The sequence below is a fragment of the Octopus bimaculoides genome, chromosome 7 (genome assembly GCF_001194135.2).
Source record: "Octopus bimaculoides isolate UCB-OBI-ISO-001 chromosome 7, ASM119413v2, whole genome shotgun sequence".
In the NCBI taxonomy this organism is placed as follows: Eukaryota; Metazoa; Mollusca; class Cephalopoda; order Octopoda; family Octopodidae; genus Octopus; species Octopus bimaculoides.
The window spans coordinates 19,782,540-19,792,144 of NC_068987.1; the positions used below are offsets into that span (position 1 = coordinate 19,782,540).

The window sequence follows — 9,605 nt, forward strand, 5'->3', positions numbered from 1 at the left end:
GAGAGAGAGAAAGAGAGAAAGAGAGAGAGAGAGAGAGAGAGAGAGAGAGAGAGAGAGAGAGAGAGAGAGAGAAAGCATAATCTAAATTATCTGATTTTATAAATTACAGTTTGTGTGTGAATATCTGCATGTACAAGTGCATGCATATATAGATATATGGAAGCACATACTAATGTAATCATACGTAGTGACACTCAAAGTTGACAAAATAGCCTATCAAATATGAAAAGACAACAGAACATCGCCATTAACTCTAATTAAGCAGTAGTAGTAACAGCAGCAGCAGTCTATATGTGGTTACCATGGTGACTGGCAACAACAATTGATTGATCTCTAAATACAAAATATTAAGACTAGCATTGATTTCCTCATCCCGCTCCTCTACATAACGTAACTGATCGTTACTCGTTACAGTGGGCAGACTTCTTTCTACGTAATACGATTGTTGCATCAGACAGTGCTGTCAGAAGCCCAGCTTGTATTGAGTGAATGAATACATGTTTGCAGATTGGTACAAGCCACGTAAGGGACCTTGAATAATGCTTGATCGACCCTGTTAGAAATAGCAACTTCAAATCTCCTTCAAATTACACGCTACCACATCTTTAAAAAGGAAGGAAAACACTGGATAATGTTGTAGTATATTGCCACTTAAGTGTGGCTAATGTTGTCCTCGATACACTATGATTAAATAAATAGGTGGACTGGTCACAGCTGAAATAAGGCTTTGGGAAGGTCACAAATGGAAGGGGACTTAAAAAAAGTTAAAAAACAACAATAAATAAATGAGTACTTGAATCAATGAGTTGAAATGTGTTGAGCAGACAACTTAGTAGAAATAGCAGCTGAATATCCTTCAAATTTGAAAAAGAAAGGCTACGTTAAATAATGTAGTCCTAGATATACTGTTGTTGTTGGCACTCCGTAGCTTACGACGTCGAGGGTTCCAGTTGATCCGATCAACGGAACAGCCTGCTCGTGAAATTAACATGCAAGTGGCTGAGCACTCCATAGACATGTGTACTCTTAACGTAGTTCTCGGGGATATTCAGCGTGACACAGTGTGACAAGGCTGACCCTTTGAATTACAGGCACAACAGAAACAGGAAGTAAGAGTGAGAGAAAGTTGTGGTGAAAGAGTACAGCAGGGTTCGCCACCATCCCCTGCCGGAGCCTCATGGAGCTTTAGGTGTTTTCGCTCAATAAACACTCACAACATCCGGTCTGGGAATCGAAACCGCGTTCCTATGACCGCGACTCCGCTGCCCTAACCGCTGGGCCATTGCGCCTCCACCCTAGATATACTATGGCTGAATAAATAAACAGAGGTCACAGATGGAATGACTGCTCTGTGGTTAAACAACAACTGAATATTGAAGGAAGCCTCCACATACTTATTGAACCATGCTAAAAATAAATCAAATTTCCCTCAAATCTCACACCCTTCAAATACACACACTAGTGTGTATTTGATCATAGGGCTTTTTGAATAGAGCTGACCTGGGCGTAAATAACAAGATGGACAAGACAGAGTTTGAACTAGCAATAAAAAGTAGAAAGACTTTGGTAGACGTTTGTTCCCAGAGGCTTTATATAGTAAACAAGTGACTTTATCATATCTTGTATGAAGAGTATAATTACTTTATCAGGCTATGAGATTAATAAACAAAATAAATAATAAATGTAGAAATAATGTGTGAACAGGGTCATAAGTGACTCAATGAAGGGCAGGCAACATCAAAGGTCTGTATTTGAACACTAGACAGATAAAAGATTGGGGCTCTTGTCAGCGTTTTTCATCAACAGAATTTAAGATACAAATAAAGCTAACTCTAACACTCGCCTTCTCTTGCATTCATTCTGTTACATAACTTATTCTTCTGACATTGGCAGATGGCCTTAAACTCCTGAAGGCATCCACACAGAGTCATGTGTATATATACACATACAAACATGTATATACACATGAATGCAAACACAAGCACTTGGACAGATACGTATGAATGCAGACAAGATGTGTGTATGCATACACAGATGAACAGATGAGCACCCATGCAAACAAACATGTATAAACACACGCATACACAATTATGCATTATGCAAACGCATACTGGTGTAAACATACACTAAAATCAAGATCAGAGAGCAAATTTACCTATCTATTTAGCCCTTCCCCCGAAAGATTTGATCAAACAGATAAGAGACTACTAAGATACGAAGGCAGTGAGTATATTAACAGATAAATATCTATGATATATATCTATTTATTGTCAGTTCAAACTGAAAGTGTTTCTGTGCAAGAGACAACATTACAGCACTTAAAAGTATAAAGTCTAGATTAATTCAGAATATCACACTATGATGACGGACTTTATTAGTTAATGTAACATGCAAGGGTTTAAAAGTCCTTTGGTCCAGTTGTGGGTGTCTGGTTAAAAGTTTGCTTTGCAACCATGTGATTTTGGTTCAGCCCCACTGTACACCACCCTGGACAATGTCTTTTATAGCCCTGAGCCAACAAATGCCTACTGAGTAAAGTTAGTGGATGGAAACTTTATAGGAACTGTGTGTGTGTGTGTGTGTGCGTGCGTGCGTGCGTGCGTGTGTGTGTGTGTACAACAAGACTCATCACTTAACCAATGTGGGTTTGTGTGTCTGTAACTAAGCAGTTTGGCCAAAAAAAAAAGCTCAATAGAATAAGTACCGGACCTAAAACATAAGTACTGGTATCAAATTGGTCAACTACACTCTTCAGGCAGTGCTCCAGCATGATAGCAGCCGATGATTGAAACAAATGAATAAAATGATAAAATACAACCTTAAAGATATTTAAGTAATTGCTTAGCCCTAAGTCAGCTTTGAAAGAACAGAACTAAGATCAAAGGTGAGTGCCAGTCTTGACCATCCCAACTTATGTTCAATGCGCCCTAACTTTTTACAGGCAGTAAAGTGTGATTTCATTGATATTTCATGCAAGTTGAGCAACCACAGAAAGACACTTCCTTTTGTTCAATTCTATTTTAGTTTAATCAATGGTATTATTATAAGGAAAAAATAAAATCTAACTTGTATCATCAGGATAATATTTCTATTGTAATAATGTTCAACTTGTTTGTTCCTCCTCGAGCCATGCCTGGCTCATAAGGGCCAGTTTCCCGGTTTCAATGGCGTATAGGTTCTCCACCTGGACAGGTCTTGTTTCAACCATGGCTGCCTCTACGTAATTAATTGTGTTGTTGCTTACTTTGTAAAACAGTAAGGGGAGAGGGTTGCTCGCACATCACCTTCTACCCACACTTTTCCCATCCACATCTTTATCATATGGGGCCCTAACAAAATACGATAATAGGTGTAATACTTCGACCGTGCGAACCAAAGGAGATGGCGACGTGGACGATAAAGGCTCCTTTTTTACCACGTCGCACGGTCGAACACAAAAACAAGATTATATATGATAGAAGGCTCATCGTGGGAGATACGAGAACCAAGTGCCAGAAGGAATTAGAGAGTGACAGACACAACCGTTATGATATATAATGAGAGTGAGTTTATTAACAAAGTGAAACTGTTTGTCTGTGTGCGCGTGCATGCAACATATAAATTTAACACAGTAGATAAATCAGGCCTTTGTGTACAATAGAAGGTATACAACAAATGTTAAGTGACGGACAGTCGTATAAGCAATAGTGTGTGTACAATATGTGAGAGTACAAGTGTGCGTGTGAATGAGAGGAAACACAGAACATAGAAAGAGTGTCTGTAACATAGACTGTAAAAAGTCTTAAAACACTGAGATAGAGAAATACCAGTTCGTATTAAAGTTACACAAGGAGATAGAATGTTCATACGCAGGAAGTTGTGGTCAAGGAGCAGAGCTGTAGTATCACACAATGTGTGTTGAGCGTCAAATGCTGCGATCTGTGTTACCTGGTATAGTATATACTGGCTGGTTAGTTCTGACTGTTGTTCGTGAGTGGAAACAATCCACTCAACAGCGTCGATAAAACCTGGTTTGTTGATATTGGTGTGTCCCTGGTGGTGGGGTTGCTGGCGCACGACATTGTGGTACACAGTACATTGGTGGTGAAGACGTCGGCGCTGGAACTGGCTGTAGCTGTGTTCTGTAAAACTATCACGTGACTTATCCTAAGGCCACGATTGGACGTAATGCCCCCTTCGCAAGCAGAACATGGGGGCAATTGCCGCGCAAAATAAGAACCAATCAGGATGATGGACAGAAATGTCCAAGGTAGCCGAAGGCTAGATATTAGCAGCTTCGTTATCATTTATGATTGAATGCCCGAGAGAGAGGTTTCACTACATAGGTATAGATGCAAATTTATCTAACTACTTGTCTCCTAAAATCAGGCATAACTTGGCGATCGGTCAACTTAAAACACTGTTCTTTGTCTTGAGTTTACTTGGTAGAGTGTGTTTTACCAATAGATCGGTTTTTAACACATTCATGACTGTTATGTTGGCCTTTGCGTCTAGGCATAATCTGAGAGCTGAACAGATCTGCTCCATTGCCTGCATGGAAGATTGCAAATGAATTACACCATTTGAACCATGGCATCTGTTTAGAATTATTAACATGATATCAAGAAAAGGAGACCCCAAACTCACACACACACGCGCACATACACATGTTTACGTGCACATGTGTTTACCTGCACGTGTGTGTATGTGTGCGTGTGTGTGTATGTGTGCATGTGCGTGTATGTGCGCGTGTGTGTGTGAGTTTGGGGTCTCCTTTTCTTGATATCATGTTAATAATTCTAAACAGATGCCATGGTTCAAATGGTGTAATTCATTTGCAATCTTCCATGCAAACATATCCAGCTATTGTACTATTAATGTTGGAAGTACAAAGGTAAATATTAGATTGCTTGGAAAACAGTGTAGGTCAGTGATAGCAGGAACATCCAGGTTCAGTCGCTGAAAACATACTTCAATAAATTTCATCTAATTCATGCAAGCAAGGAAGAGTGGATATAAAAACAACAATATCATCATTGTCATTTTAACACTCATTTTTCCACACTTGCATAAGCTGGACAGAATTCTTTGACACAGATTTTCTTTGACCAGCGAACCCTCATCTATCACCAACATTCACCCGTTTCTAAGTAAAGTAATATTTTCCCTATGGACAGACATGTTCACACAGAATACTGGAAATGAACGACACTGCTGGTATGACAGTGACACTCATTTACGATTGTCACACACACACACACACCTACATACATAGATATACAGTATCTCCTCACCATGTCACAGTTCATCTATCACGGGTTATTATCTAAGCTTACGTCGATTCCTATGTGGTGGTGTTTTGCACTTATAATAAAATAAATATATATAAATTATAAAAAAAAAAAAAATTCAGTACAGTACTATTTCTACTTCATGGATTTTCACCTATCGTGGTGGGGTTTTGGAATGTAACACCCGCAATAGTCGAGGGATTACTGTATACAACAAGCTTCTTTCAGTTTCCATCTACCAAATCCACTAAACCATAATAATTAGTTGGACAAACTATATTTTGCTGAATTAACAATTATGGATTAAATGTTTATATTACACACACACACACACCTATTAAGTAAGAATCCTTATTCCATTCGCATTTAAACCAGCCATATCCAGTCCAAATATTCTATGTCTTACATTCAAACCAGCCAGATTTGACCTCTCACACCTACCCTACAATATTCTAAAACTGCAACAGTTACATAACTGAACTCTCAAAGCTATGTGATAATGTATGATTAATTAAAAACAATGTGAATAAATAAGCTTTGCGTTTGACAAAAATCTGAATGCTAAAGGGTTAAAATGAAAGTAGACAGAAATTGTCCAACTGAATGTATACAGTTCTTGAGAAAACCAATGTTTGGTAGAAAGCTTGCACTGTTTCAGCTGCAAAACCTTTCAATATCATTCACATTACTAGAATCCATTCAGACAGACATGAGCACAAATTTTGCAAAGAAAAAAAAATTTCATTTGACTTACAAAGTAAGCCAAAATAGGTCATATTCTTTAGTATATGGATTTATAAGCTGCTTTTTCATTGGTTGATATAACAAAAGATTCCCCCAAGGTGCACAGATTTGACTTTGGGGAACTGATGTTAATCAAATCTAGTCAGATTCTGCAAGCAGTATAAATTTTAGAGAATATTTTACAATTAAAAAGAAAAAAAAAATTTTATAAATTTAATTTTATAAAATTTCTTTTAATAAAATAAAATGATTTCTTTTATTAAATTAAAAAAAATATTTATAAAATAAATAAAATCTATTAAATTATATAACACATAAACATTGCTGTAGGCCAGATCCAACATGCAAGTCTCTGAGTAGTCACTCAGACCTGCTTAAAATAGCAGCCAAATCCCCCTACCATCTTATAAAAGAGGAAATTACATAATCAAGTTGCACATATCCCTAAAAATATTGTAAGTCTGGTGGAACAAAGCTGAACTGAAATCAATCAACAGAATTCTTACAGCTATTAATTAAATAGGTGAAGATTCCTCATGATTTATTGGACGAAGTTAAATGCTTGCTATGTTGATGAGTTGGGCACAACTATTAACAGTGAAGCATTTCCAAATGCAAACTAAAATGATTTGTTGGACTCAGATACACCAAGAAGTCAATGATATAGATACAGCAGCTGTCACCATGAAAATCCTATTAATTGCAATATTAGTGACATCATACACAGATGTGAATATAATTTTAAAGGCATGGCAGCATGGTTAACAAGCTTGCTTCCCAACCATGTGGTTTTGGGTTCAGTCCCACAGGGCATCATCTTGGGCAAGTGTTTTTTTTTTCATAATAGCCCTTGGCCAAGCAAAGCTTTGTGAATGGATTTGATAGATGGAAATTGAAAGAAACCCATTATTTATTTACATGTATATCTACATCTTCATATATGTATGTATGAAGATATGTGTAGCCTTGCCTTAACATCACATAATGGTCATAAACAAGCAGCACCATTATAGAAGTGGTGTTGTTGGTTTCCAATTTTCTATGAACATGTCTGGCTAAAGAGAAATATTACCTTACATGGAAACAGATGAGGGTTGGCAGCAAGAAGGCCATTGGGCTGTAAAAAATCTGCCTCAAATTCTGCCCAACCCATGTGAAAATACAAAGTGGATGTTACAGTAATGATGGTGATTTGCCTACATCAAGCCATCATGCCCATGTTAACATTTAATTCTGTAAAATAATTTTTGTTACTGGTTTCTGGTTCAGTCCAGTGCTATAGCACTGCTTTCTCAGTTGTAGTTGAATATATTCACCCCAGTACTTACTGTACCAATTTCAAAAGGATGAAAGAAAGTCTACATTAAATTTTAAATACACACACACACACACACACACACACACACACACACACACACTTCAAACTGAAAGGGCACAAAATGAAAAACAAACCAATAAAAATAATTTTTCAATTTGGCCATCATCAAGTTTTAAAGGTGGCAAGTAGAATTACACATCCTACCACAGATACAAAAGGGAAGAAGTAGGAAAGAGTTGGATATCCTATCATACCCACCCAATCATCCTTTCTGCTTTATGCAGGTCTGAAACAGACGTTTAGGAGCAGAGATAGTGATAGGAGAAGGGAGATATGGAATATCAGGATATTTATGATATTTCACAAATGAATCAGCAGTAGTAAAATGGTTTTAACAGAAACCAAGACCAATTCCAGCACTTGATTCAAGACCATAATTTATAACACCTGCAAAATAAAAATTTCTTGAGATTAGCCATAGCAAGACTAAATTTCTGTAGAAGTGGTGGGCATATTTAAATTAAATTAATTCCAATATATTGAATGGTACAAAAGCCTGGACTCCAGGCAGTTCATAATGGGAAGAAGGTTTAATATGGAATAAAACTTAATCACCAGTGATTGAATTATATAGGCACAGGTATGGCTTTATGTTTAAGAAGTTTGCATCACAACCATGTAGTAGTTTGGGGCTCAGTCCTATTGTGAAACACAAGGGGCAAGTGCCTTGTCCTATGACACCAAACTAACCAGTGACTTGAGAGTAAATCTGATAGGCAAAAAGTGTCTGGAAGCCCATCGTGTGTGTGTGTGTGTGTGTGTGTGTGCACGCATACAGGACTGTTTGTTGTTACTTCCTCCACGTAGTTTGACTTAGTGATTTGGCAACAAAGAGACTGATCGAGTAAATACTAAACTCAAAAAAAGTACTGGGTTTGATTTGGTAAACTAAACTTTTCAGAGCGATGCTTCAGCATGGTCAGGAGTGAAGGATAGAAAGAAGCAAAAGGCTAAAAGCAAGAATGGTTAAGTTATATTTAAATCAATGTGTCACCTCAGTATCCTCAATATGTGTTCAAACTGATGCTCATCTACATTTAATCCTTTAGCTTTTAAACCGACCATATCTCCAGCCCAACGTTTTCTACCTATTTTATATTTAAACTGGCCAGATTTATAAGAATAAGCAATCACATCATTGAAATCTTAATGCTACATAATACATGATAAATTCAAAGCAATGCAATAAATAAGCATTACATTTAACAGTAAGCTGAACACTAAGGGGTCAAACACACTTATCCTCCATACACACATGACCTAAGTGTCCAAAACTTCTGCACCATCCTGTATCAAATGTAATCATTGTAATGAACTTTCTGAAAGAAATACAAACACACAAAGAACAAAATGAAAACGTTATGGCATTACATGGCCACAAAATTTAAGAAAGGTCTAGTGTACAGCTGAGTTAACTGTCCCTAAGATTTTTTTTGATTGGTACTTACTTGAGAGGTGAAGGCAAACACCGAAAGTGATAGTATTTGAAAAAACACAGAGGAAGAACGATGAAAGTGAATGCTGTTAGCTACCAACTTTTCTACTACTCCACCACCTAGTAATAAAATAACAACGCAAACCCAATCGATCTTTTATAATTTGTGTCATCTCGATATAATGCTTGTCAAAATTGATTTTCTATTATTTTTTTTTTTTGCTTTATGTATTTTTATTTTTGCTCCAGTTCATCATTGAATGCGGTGTCAAATAGTGTTTATTTAATATTCATCAGAAGAAAAGCTGGGTGTAGAAGAAGCTAAAAGACAGCTGGAGTGAGCCAGGAAGAAGAAGAAACCTCCTCACACTGTCTGTCTGCTGTAGTGACATCTCACAGCTTCCAGGATCAAATGAAATGGGTGGAGAAGATATGATTATTCAACTAGTCACCGATAGTTGCTCCAGTTTCAATATGAAAATTTAATTTTCATTCTGACAAGTGATTCTCAGTCTGTTGAACATCCAGCCAACAACAATAACAGTGAAAAAGCAACAATAACTATAGCTACAAGGGAACCTCTATGCCAGGGGTTTTCAAACTGTGGTCCCCGGACAAAACAGGGGGTCCATGGACAGCAAATACTTTTTATGGGCAATTTGATTTTATATATGTTTTTTAATCGAAATCTTTTAATTGACAATAAACCTATTTGTTAAATACTGTTAAATAAATAAATGTAAAAATATGTTATTTTAAGCAAATATTTATGCATAAA

At 37.0% G+C, this 9,605-nt stretch overlaps 1 protein-coding gene across 3 annotated transcripts in view; it reads right to left on the reverse strand.

Moving 5' to 3' along the window:
* LOC106872891 (probable phospholipid-transporting ATPase IA) overlaps positions 1 to 9,605 on the reverse strand; it is a 427,279-nt gene that overhangs the window by 284,979 nt on the left and 132,695 nt on the right. The window contains exon 1 of one of the 3 annotated variants that reach the window (XM_014920053.2): positions 8,841 to 8,939. The exons of the other annotated variants lie outside the window; for them this stretch is intronic. The gene's annotated coding sequence lies outside the window, so the exon portion shown is untranslated. Of the gene's footprint in view, positions 1 to 8,840; positions 8,940 to 9,605 lie in introns of those variants that run through there. 3 annotated transcript variants of the gene reach the window in all.